Here is a 12,533-nt window from a genome sequence, read left to right as displayed (position 1 = left end):
TACACTACCACAGGAATCCCTTAAGAAAGCAGCATTTTCTGTAAGTGCTCACAAGAGGTCAGCTTTTCCTCAGAGTTCAAGTGCAAGAACACCCTGAGTTGCTATTCTCTCTACAAAAGGGGCAACGTAATTTCAATAGAGATTAGTAGTCAACACCACATTTCTCTAGCACCTTCTAATCAGAACTACCTGGCCGACCTTAGAGACAGTTTGCAACTGAGAAGTCTTGATCCTTATTTTACTTCCTTCCCATGGGAATAAGGCATTCATTTGCTCAGGACTCACAGATCTAGCTTGTAACTCTCCTGCCCACTTTTCCATGATCTCCTATTTTTTTTCGTAAGACAATGACTAACATTTTTGCACTCTTACAAGCTTCAGTGGCTACCTGGCATCACCCCTAATCTCTCCCCACTGAGAGATGAACATCATTTCTGTTCTGCAATTGAGGAAGATGAGATCTAAGTATCTTTCAAATTTCCCACTGTTCTATATATAAAATCCAAGCTCTCAATCTTGTCTGTATATAGCATCACTTGGGGAATGGGAAGACATTTTTTTTTTGCAGACACATGAGTACAGATCAATATAAATACCACAATCTAAATTAGAATTAAATTAATTAATAAATAATATTTCTAATTAATTAAATTAGAAATATGTTCATGATTCCCCAAAGTCCCCTTATAATTACCCACTTTCTAAGATAATGACCTGCCCAAGCAATCACTGATACACCTGTTTCCTCAAGTTTCATCCAAAATGTGCATTCATCCTCCCACATACTCAGCCTCTGAACAAGTTGCCCAGGCACACGAGCACCTTGGCTCTGCACAGTAACTGGATGTTCAAGATGAAGAATGGTCCATTTACTGGATTGGAACTCCTTGAAAGAACTCCATGGTCCATACTTCTGCCAGAGGCCATGCTGGTCCATGGCCCATGCCTCCGCAGAGGGCCATGTTAATGTCTGTAGGTGGCACTGCCACCAGAGACCAAGCAGAGGTCCTTAGCACCTCCTGATGCTAGAGACCATGTAGATGTCTTAATCTGAGCTTCTGCCAGAAACCATGTAGAAGCCCAGGATCCATGCTCCTGACTGTAAAGAGAAATGAAGATACTCTAGCAGTGGTACTGATGACTTCAGATGCACAGTTGAGAAAGAGGAACAGAGAAGGCTTCTGTGACAACCCCTATCTCCACCCCAAGCCCAATCCCCCCAAAAGTAACAGCCTAAAGGGGGAGCCATTAAAGAGAACTCTTTTAAAAATGTGATAGGAATGTTAAAGTGTAGATTTCCACTATTGATGACTTCTGGTTGGGATGCAGGTAGAGAAGGGCTCAGATTTCCTTGGGAGTACGGGGAGCTGGCTACTGAGACAACACAAAATGGACCTGGTTTTTTGTTGTTGTTTGTTTTTCCTCCCTGTCCCTTCTTTTTCTTTTTGGCAGGGAGGTCACAAGAGAGGGAAAGTGAACATGGAAGGCCTGGAAGTGAGCATGACAGGGGTTTTTGAATGTATAATTTCCAAATAATCAATAAAAATATTATGTTGGAAAATTTTAATTTTTATTGTTTCTAAGCATTATCTCATTTGATTATTCATCTGTTTAGAGATTTTTTTGTTGTTTCTATCTCCAGGCTGCTGAGAATAAATCTGCTATTATAAGTGTTCGTGTAAGACTAAGATTTCATTTCCCTGGAAACCAGTGTCCTAGGACAATTATTCTCAGTCTTCTTAATGATGCAGTCCTTTAATACAGTTCCTCCTGCTGTGGTAGCCCCAATCATAAAATTATTTTGTTGCTACTTCGTAACTATAACTTTGCTACTGTTATGAATCATAATATAAGTATCTGTGCTTTCTGATAGTTTTAGGTGACCCCTCTGAAAGGATCACTTGACCCCCAAAGGTAACCCACAGGTTGAGAACTGTTGTCCTAGGGCATGAGTCCTGGATCTGTGTGATAGCCAACACTGCCTGACTTCTATCACCATTTTTAATATAAAATCAAATGTATTTCATTATTATCAACTTACTGCAAGTGACATTTTTAAAAAGCAATGGTATTGCATAGGACACACCAAGTACAGATAATTTAGTGTCTTTGAAACTATTAATGCCTAACTTGATTACTTAATTCTTGTCTAACAACAAAGTTGAATTGTATTGTACTAAGTACAAAACCACCAATTTCTGAAGTTGTTTATCTATACCTTAGGTCACAGTTGAAGGTACTAGCATAGCAACCTCGGTTGCCTATCATCCTGTGTAAATGACATCTGGGTTTTCTGGTCTCTTCCATTAGTCTCTGTGTCTATCCTCCTACCAGCTTGCACAAGCTAAAATTAAACAGAAAAAAGAAACTTATAAATCAGGTTGGATGGTGCTTTTGTCTTCACTCTTCTTTCTCAAAGCACTTTAGTGATTCTTGCTCTTTTGCTTTTGAATGTAATTTTAAAACAAGCTCATCTATATCTGCAAAAGTTCTTTAACCAGAACTAACCAGAAGCTAACATCTGGTTTGTGGAAAAAAAAATGACATTTTTGGTATGGTGATCTTACAACTCATGAACATGGCATCTCACTATTCATTTCTATTTTCTCTGATTTAATTCAGCATTTTGTAAGTGGCAGTATACATGACGTGTATGAGTTTGAAAACTGATAGCTACCTAAGTATTTCTTTTTTTGAGATATTATAAAAGGTATATTTAATGTAATTAGCAAGTACTAATTTCAAACTTACAGAGCTAATTTTCACCTGTTCAACTTTTATCTTGAAACATCACTATAGTTATTTATTTTAAGGGTTGTTCTATTTCTTACTCTTTTTGGAGATTCCTTGGCATTTTCCATGTAAACCATCATATCATCCGCAAACAAGTAGTTTTATCACCTTTGTTCTAATCTATGTCCCCTTAATTGCCTTTTCCCTCCTTATTGTGCTGGCTAGGACTTCCAGTACATATTGAATAAGAGTAGAAAGAGCAATACTTCTCTCTCACTCCGCTGTCTTACATGGAAACAATGTATCTTTCATTGTACAACGGCAGTTGTAAAATTCTTATGACTTTTGTAAATATAAGACTGAGGCAATTCCTGAATATCTCCATTTAGTTTTTTTCATGAGCAGAGTTTTTTATTAAATATCTTTCCTTTATCAGGTGGTATGATCATGTGATTTTTCTTCTTTAGATTAGTATACTATGTTGGTTGACCTCAATTATAGAACCAACCTTACATCACTGGCTCTTTTTACCGAAATTTTGTTAAAAACCTTTCCATATTTAGTTATCAAAAAATTGTCTTTTATATATATTTATTAACTTTCTGTACTAATTTGGGCACTAACGTAATACTAGCCTTTTAAAATGAGTGTGGAAGTGTTCATCTCATATTGTCTGGAAGGAACATGTAAAATTGGTATCATCTATTTAAACTTTTGAAATAACTTGCTAGCTGAGCTATGTTGGTTTGGAAATGTCTTTCTTGGGAGACTTCAATTATTAATTCCATTTCCTTAATGCTGTTAGCCTATTCAAGTGCTCTGGTTCATAGCAGGTAGTCTGTGATTTTTTTTTATGAATTCACTGGTCCTATATAAGTTGTTGGAATTTTATGTATAGACTTAAATAACCTTTGATTTCTAAGGGGTCTGTAGTAAAAACCTGTTTTAATCCTATTACTGAGCATTTTTCTATCCTCCTTCATTTTGACAGCCTTTGTACAGATTTATCACATTGTTTCATATTTAAAGAACAAAATTTTGTTTTGTTTCTTTTGCCTTTATATTAATTCTGCCCATTGTGGAAAGGTCTTAGGGACACTTCTAGAAATTTGGCCAGTATATTTGACATTGGACTAGGACAAGGAAGTAAGCTCAAGAAAATACAGCCAAGGAATGTGTTCCTGTATTTTGATCATCTTGATAAGTTCTTAGAAATAGTGACCTTAGGGTCTTTGTTTATGCTTTTTGTTTGTTCCTTGACTATTTTATTTATACTTTAGAACTGGCTATATTCTTTGCATGTATCTAGAATGATATAAAAGAAGACTGGGAGAAATTAAACCCACCTTAGCACTTGATGGGATTATACTATAATGTTGTCTAATTGTCTTTTCTTTCTTTAATCCTCACTCCCTACATTGAGATGCTGTTGACTGACAGCGCTGGCTTGGTCACCCCCCCTTTTTTTTCTTTTCTTTCTTATACTTGGCTTACTTTATTTTGCTCTTCTTTTTCTAGACGCTTCAGATAGGACTTTGATTACAAGTAGAACACTTTCTCTTTTCTAATGTAAGCATTTAGTGCAGTAATTTCTCTATCCACATGGCTCACCTATATCCCACAGAACTTGATGTGCTGCAATTCAAGTTTATTCCATCTACTGTCCTTTTTAACCCACCCCCTCACCAAGACCCCCATAGTCTTGGATGCTATACAGGCATGCTTACTAGTAAGACTTGATGCATATTTTCAAGAAAATTAAGATAGATATTGATGATATAGATTGTTATGCTATAACAAACGCATATGAATACATGCATATAATATGCTATAACATATGAATGAGAGGGGGTTAATTTAGCACACATATATATATAAGTATATGTGTTAACATGAAAAGCATGAACTGTGCATCCATGTGCACACACTCCAGCACATACATATGTCCACACATACCCACATATATATGCCCACTGTAGGGAAGCTCAGAGTCAGCTCAAGACACCCCAAGATCATGTTCGCAATACAAATAAGACTTATTTGCCCCAGAGAGACAAAGGTCGGGGAATAAGAGACAAGACAGGGGCTAGAGGAAGAGGAAGAAGGGGAAGAGAACATGGTAGAGAAGGAAGGGATGTTTGTCCAGTGGGGTTGGGGGACAACAGCAGAGGACTGCCTCTGGATATAAGAGACAGATGTGACCCATAGGCAAATGGAGGTTTATAAAGGCAAAAGAGAAAAACCCTGGGTTGTGATGGGTTTTTTTATTTTAATTGGGCATGTTAGACAAGCAAAATGGGGCTTTCGATTGCTGGACTTCAATACTTTGATAGCTGGACCTTATACTCAGCCTCAGGAGGAGGAAGTGGCCAAATAAGGGAATAAATCTCTTGGTGACTAGCTTTAGGAATATAATCTAATGGTTGTTATCAAGGCAGAGAGAATGGGAGAGAAGGGCAAGGCCTGTAAGAGCCATGTTTTCCATAATTGGGCTGGCTAGAGTCCCTTCACACATAGTATTCACACCTAACCAGAACTCAAATGCTCATTTCTCAAACACAAACCTGATAGCTAACACTATGGTATATGAGAAACGGGAAAAGGAAGCTGTTTGGGGTCGGGGGAAGCACCAAGTGCGTTTAATCTTTAGAAGAATTGGGCCAAACCAAAACTTGCAGAGGAAATATCGGAGACGGTGTGTCAGTATCTGGTTTGGCAAATACACTGAATTTAAGTTGACAGCACTACCTGCTAAGCCTATCTTGAAACCACTTCCCACCACTACCACCTCATCTGAACAAAGTTAATCAAATTAACCCTACTTGTAAAGTCTGAAAAGGAAAAAAGACCCCTCATTTAATACCAGAGTAAAGTGAAACGTGTAGGAACAAATGGTGTTTTAAGAAAAAAAGAGGAGGATGAGGGGAAAAATAAGAAAGAAAACTGGATATTACATAGTAGCTGATAATAGCATTGCCCTTCTCAGATGGTACATGCAACATATATAAACTCTTATGATCTTTCTTCTTTCATCTATTAATTATGAATGTGTTCTGGTTTGGGTTTTGTTTTTGTTTTTATTTGTTTGACTTTTATTTAGCTGCGTATTGGTTCCTTAAGAAAGGTAGGCTTTATTTGGGCTCCTGGCTACATCATGGTGTGATGTAGCACACCATGGAAGGGAAGGCATTCCTGCTGGAGCAGGAGACAACTAGCAACATTATATCCACAGTCAAGGAAGCGCAGAGAGGGGGATGCTGGTACTCAGTTTGCTTTCTTCTTTTTTTTTTCTTTTTCAATCCAAGTGGAATATCACCACTCACATTCAGATTTAATCTTCTCCCCCCCACACCGCCCCCAGGTACCTCTCTAGAAACAGCTTCAGACACACCTAAAGGTGTGTCTCCAAAGTAATTCCAAAACCAGTCAAGTTAACAATCAAAGTTAACTATCATAATCTGGAACATCACAAGGCCATATCTTTGTAAAAGATTCACTCATATCCCTAGTTATGTCTAATGTCCCTTAGCATTAGCTGAAATAGGATACTAGATCTGTGTGCTCCAAATATATAGAAGAGAACTTCACTTCCCATTTAAACTTAGAGCACTAGATCAGTTTAGACCAAGATTCCTCAACCCAGGAATGTTGGCATTTTGGTAATTTTCATTTGTCATTTTTTTCAGTTTAACAGCACTCTGCTTTATTCTCCACTACCATTCAGAAAACCTCATGAAGTACAGAGTCCTTTGGAATAGCCTAGACTTTTCCTCAATTCTTCCTCCTCTTCCTCCTAGTTCCTCCTACCTGCTTTTCAATACAGTCCATGCAGTACGTGTTCTCTGAACATCTATGTAGCAGTATCCAAACTGGAAAATACTCCACCAAGAGAGGTCATAATACTCACTCTTCAATTAGGAATGTGGCCTCTGTGACATTTCATACTCTTGGGCATCAAAGCAGTTCACAACTGTAGGACTGTTCTGAACCAATGCAGTCATAAATTGAGCAGACCAGGATTGAACCAGCCCAACTCTCCTAAGTCAGGAGATGTTGCTTCTCTTTCCAGTCACAACCCTAGTGCCTGTGCCTCTTATACCCCATGCTTCACCCACTCGGAACCACTTTGTGGCCCAGAGCAAACCTTCGTGCAAGAGTGACCTCCACACTTGTCATTTTTCCCCTCTTCCATTCACTTGTCTTTTGATGGTCCTTTAGTATAAGCCTCACACCAAGACGTTTACCCTGTTTCTCCAAGGCCTCTTATAGCACTTAACACACTGGTCCTGAACGTTCTGCTTCCACACCAGTGAGCCTGTGAGCAACATAAGGATAAGACCCCTGTTCTATCCTTTTGAACCACCGTATATTTGTATTTAAACCAAGGACACATGGATAGTGGTAGAAGAGAACATTTATTAAGAAAAAGGGAACTGCCGGGCAGTGGTGGTGCATGCCTTTAATCCCAGCACTTGGGAGGCAGAGGCAGGCGGATTTCGGAGTTCAAGGCCAGCCTGGTCTACAGAGTGAGTTCAGGACAGCCAGGGCTACACAGAGAAACCCTGTCTCAAAAAACGAAAGGAAAGGAAAGAGAAAAGAAAAGAAAAGAAAAGAAAAGAAAAGAAAAGAAAAGAAAAGAAAAGAAAAGAAAAGAAAAGAAAAGAAAAGAAAAGAAAAAAGGGGAACTTCCAAGGAATAAAGAGTGCCAATGCTGGGGAAAAGGTCAGAGGACCAGTGAAAATTGCTGTCCAAAGGATTGGCATACTTACACCCCAATATAATCAGCTTTTGGGTTGTTCACATAGTGTAATTTTTTTCTGGGCATGCAGCTTATGTCAACTTTATTGGGGAGCAGTTAGTTTTCCTCTCTGCCTCCTGGCTTTTTTTATGCTAATTTTGACCTCAGTCTTTGTCCTACTTTCCACCCTCAACTTCCTGCTTTGCATCTACCATGATGCAAGTAGGACTGTGCACTCACTAGGCAGTTTTCCAACTCATTGACGTACTGATTTGTTTAATCCTCACAACTCCGTGAGATTGGTGCTGTCATTACCTTTAGTTCAGACAAACTGAATTGCCAAAATTACATAAGCACAGAGTCCTGGAGTCTGTGCTTAACCTTTTGAGAATTAACTCTAAATATGTGCCCTTAACTCTCTTTTGTTTGGCTTCTTTCTCCCACACTTTCTCTTCTCTTGGATCTGGATTGGGCCCGTGACTCTGTCATAGCCTCATGTAGTGACAAGTGATGACTATACCACAAGATGATCCAAGTGTGACTGTAGCTCTCCATTTTCTATCTCAATTGGCCTATACTTGTCTCTGTATCACAGACATGCCCTATACTTGATTTCAAATCAATCCTCTTCCAGGAATCCTGTTGCCATTTTTCTTCCACCCATCCATATGTGCTTGAGGAGCAATGGCAGAAAAAGAAGTGAGCTACTGCCACTGAACCATAGTCTCAGGACAACTTTAGCAGATGTTCATATTATCTCTTCTAGAGTTCCTGCACCAGGAGAGGCCTTATGCTTCTCAAATGTCTGCTTAGTTTTGCTGCTATCATAAAACATAAATACTCAAATATACTGTCAGAGCAACAGCACAGTCAGTCGGCAACCAGACAGGGAAGATGGACACAGACATATGACAACATATGATACTCTCCGGTTTGCTGAATTTGAAGATTTCCCTGAAACCTCAGAGCCTGTTTGGATTCTGGGCAGAAAATACAGCATTTTCACAGAGAAGGGTGAAATCTTGTCTGATGATGCATCCAGACTTTAGTTTACATACGGAGAAACTTGCCGGCTCTTGGGGGAACTGGCCTACTTCAGACACAGGCTGGGTTTGCAAGCTTCAGTGTGGACAGATGATCTTTGCCTGGGCCCTGGTATGCCAGCACTTAGTTTGATATTGGCGATGGGCTCAGTGGAAGAGACAGCCTGACAAATACTTCAATGTCCTCAATGCTTTCCTCGACAGGAACGGCAGCTACTATTCCACTGTTCCATCCACCAGATCGCACAAGTGGGAGTTGGCAAAGGCAAGTGTGGGGGCTGAACACTGTTGCCCAGGTCCTCAAGAAATTTGCTATATTCGACACATGGAGTTCCTTGGCTGTTCACATAGCAGCAGTGGACAACACTGTGGTGATGGAGGAAATCAGAAGGTTATGCAGGGCCAGCCCTCTCTCTGCTGGGACTGCTGTACTTCATACGAATTCAAAGAGGTACTGTAATGGGTTCCCTACTGGAGCTGAAGTCATGAACAGGCCATTGGCTTGGAAACCACTAGTGCTTCTCATCCCTCTCTGCGTGGGACTGACAGATATCAATGAGGCCTATGTGGAGACACTGAAGCACTGTTTCATGATGCCCCAGTCCCTGGGTGTTATTGGAAGGAAGCCCAACAGTGCCCACTGCTTTATTGGCTACATTGGTGAGGAGCTCATCTGTCTGGACCCCAATGCCTGCAGATCCAGCCTGCAGTGGATCTGACTGACAGCTGCTTTAACCCTGAGAGCTTCCACTGCCAATACCCTCCCTTTAAGATGGACATTGGAGAGCTTGACCCATCCATTGCCATGGAATTTTTCTGTAAGACTGAGGAAGACTTTAACGACTGGTGTCAGCAAGTCAAAAAGCTATCTCAGCTTTGAGGTGCCCTGTCTATGTTTGAGTTGGTGGAACAGCAGCCTTCTCATCTGGCCTGCCAGGATATCCTGAACCTGTCCCTAGACTCTTCTGATGTAGAGAGACTGGAGAGGTTCTTTGAATCTGAGGATGAAGACTTTTAAATCTTATCCCTCTGAAAATCCTAGGGTTGGAGGATAGCATCCGTAGCCCTTGTTGGGGTGCTTTGAGAACCCAGACCTGCCTTGGGCACTCAGTGTCACCGAATTCCACCCACCCAGCCCATGCCTGCCAAGTGCTGTTCACCTGTGTCACCGCTCTGCTCATAGACCAAGGACTGTGGTGCCTGGAAGCGCAAAACAACGAAGAGCCTGTCCTGTCCGCATGAAGTTGCTCATCAGAAGGCCTAGTCAGATAGAGCAGTGGGTCAAAAGCTTCCAGAATTCTCCCCTCGACACTGCCAGCCCTGGTCAGCACATCAGCTTTAGTTCTACTTTCTCCTGGGTACTGTGGTTTATTTGAAATTAAAGCCCTGTTTGAAGTCGTTGAATAAATAAATAAATAAATAAATAAATAAATAAATAAATAACTCTATCCAGAGCACCCACAGGGCTTAGTGAAATCCAGGAGGATTTTACAATGAAAGAGTATCTTGGCAAGAAATACCACAAAAATTACCCTGTGCAACAGATGAGCTAGAGACCTAGGACAATGAAGATTCCCAGGAATCTATGAAGGTAACCCTAGCTAGGATTCCTAGAAATGAGGGTATGAAGCATGATCCAGTCATCTACTGTAACCAGGCAAGACTTCCAATAGTGGAGGGATTGGAATACCAACCCAGCTACAAAACCTTAGACACACAATTTGTCCTGCCTACAGGATGTGCAAGGGTGGAGCAGAATTTAAGGGAAGGGCCAACCAATGAGTGGCCTAGCTTGAGACTCATGTTATGAGAGGGATCTCACTGTTGACACTATTGATGATATTCTCCTATAATCACCTAGCATGAATATTGTCAGAAGGTTTCCCCCCAGCAACTGTTGGAAGCTGGTGCAGAGACCCACAGCCAAATGTTGAATAGAGCTTGTGGGAATCCTGTGGGCGCTAGAGGGGTCAAGGACCACAAGAAAACTTAGAGTCAACTAATCTGGGTCCATGGAGGCTCATAGAGACTGAACTGCCTACCTGAGAGCATAAACGGGACAGACCTGGGACCTCTGCATATATGTAGCATAGTGCAGCTGGTCTTCATATGGTACGCCTAAAGCAGTAGCAGGGACTGTCTCTGAGTATGTTGCCTGTCTTTACCCTCAGTGGAAGAGGATGTGCCTAGTCTTGCTACAGCTTGATATGCCAGGGATGGAGGGAGGGGGAGCTGTGTTCAGAATATAGAGTGAATAAATAACTTAGTCAATAAAAGAGAGGAGAAAGGGAAGAAGAGAAGGAGAGAGAAAGGGCAGAGAGAAAGAGAAATTTTGTTGGAAACCAAGATTGAGGGGGTGACTTGTGGCACTCTGGTGGATGACCCTAAATTGCCAGACCTTAGCTATAAAACAGGTAGGCTTACTCTAATGAAAGCCAAACTAAGGAAATTCACCTCTCTTACAGCCATGCCAAAGGCAAGTTTCTGGAATCAGCAAGGCTTGTTGGAGGCAATCCTCTGTGAGCAACTGAGATGCAGAGTGGGGGAAGGTAGACGCAGATTGAGGCTATTCCCCTAATTGACATTTCTTGTTTTATCTATTATTATGTGATAATAATATGTTCCATCAGAAGTTCCTTGGTTCCACTGAGATAGAAAATGAGGTAGTCCAAACAGCTTCCTTCTTGTGTCTGGTTCAGCAGAGAAAGCTGAGGATCTGGACTCAGACTCTCAAACAGCCATGGCTTCATCAGCATAGCAGTGTGAACTGAAGTTTCCAGGGGGCGGGGGATTGGGGGAACACCATACCTGTGTAAAGATTCCTCAAGACTGATTGATTGACTGGTTGGTTGGTTTGCTATTTGATTGATTGATTAATTGATTGATTAGAACATCTGTGATTGGAGAGAAAAATTACCAAGTCTAGGTCTAAATTATCTTAAGCTACTTTGCTACTCTTAATAGTCATTCATTGCCTCCCTTTGTGTTTGTCCTAACAGCTATCCTTACAACTATTAGAAAATTATTTTTGGAATGTACTGACAGACCCCTAGCTTCCAGCAACTCAAAGGCTAAGAATGCAATCAGATAGCAGCTATAGCCTATAGCAGAGACTTCTCTACTTTGCTGTTTTCACCAATTCATTTGAAAGGTGTCTTTATTTATAATATTCTTTGTTCTCTTATTATAAAAACTTCATGACACTGTTATCACACTGGTATAACCTGATATCTATGTTCCCAGTCTATAGTTACTCATATTAATCTCCAAAATAAAATATTTTTCATTCTCTTTGAAGTGAGGTCTATGCTTTGTGTCAACACTGGCCTCACATACATAGTGGCATCAAGTAGATAAATTCATAACTGATGGTTTAGAGCACCAAGAGAATCCAGATAGAAACTGTAATGCTTTTTATAACCTAGAACTCTCAGAATGTCTCTCTTACAGACTATTGGAAAAGCAAAGCATTGTAAACAGCTCAGATTCCAGGGCAGTGGAATTAAATCTTGTATCTCAATGGAGGGGTGGTAAAGAATTTCCAACCATGGGGCAACAAGACATCACAGTAGATAAAGGAATTTACAACCAAGCCTGATGTCAATCCTTGGGTCCCACAGGGCAGAAGAAAAGAATAGACTTCTACAAGTTGCCCTTTAATTTTTACACATATACCATATGACATACATGTGCACACACATGCATGCACATGCACACACACACATATGCATACACAGATGCAATAAAAAATAGCAAAGATTTTTAAAGATCTTGCCATGTTGAATTTCCTACAGTGTAGTGTAGCAAGGAAGCCCATGTGTTACTGTGAGATTTTTACTCTACACATTTGTGTTGAGTTCTTGAAAATATGTGCCATCTATGGTCCTATGCAATAAAGACATGCATACACACACACAGAGGGCAGAGAGGAGAAATGAGTAAGACAACTTCATGAACAGTATCTCATAGAAAGAGTAGTCTAAAATAGTTACATTCTGCCTGGCATATAATAAGAACTC

The 12,533-nt window shown here is 40.5% G+C and overlaps 1 pseudogene; it reads left to right on the top strand.

Moving 5' to 3' along the window:
* The first annotated feature begins 8,379 nt into the window (after positions 1 to 8,379).
* On the top strand, positions 8,380 to 9,547 carry LOC110302459 (annotated as a pseudogene).
* The last annotated feature ends 2,986 nt before the right edge of the window (positions 9,548 to 12,533 follow it).

The sequence above is a fragment of the Mus caroli genome, chromosome 9 (genome assembly GCF_900094665.2).
Source record: "Mus caroli chromosome 9, CAROLI_EIJ_v1.1, whole genome shotgun sequence".
Classification (NCBI taxonomy): domain Eukaryota; kingdom Metazoa; phylum Chordata; class Mammalia; order Rodentia; family Muridae; genus Mus; species Mus caroli.
Note: the sequence above shows the minus strand (reverse complement) of the source record. Positions and strands in the feature narration are given on the sequence as shown.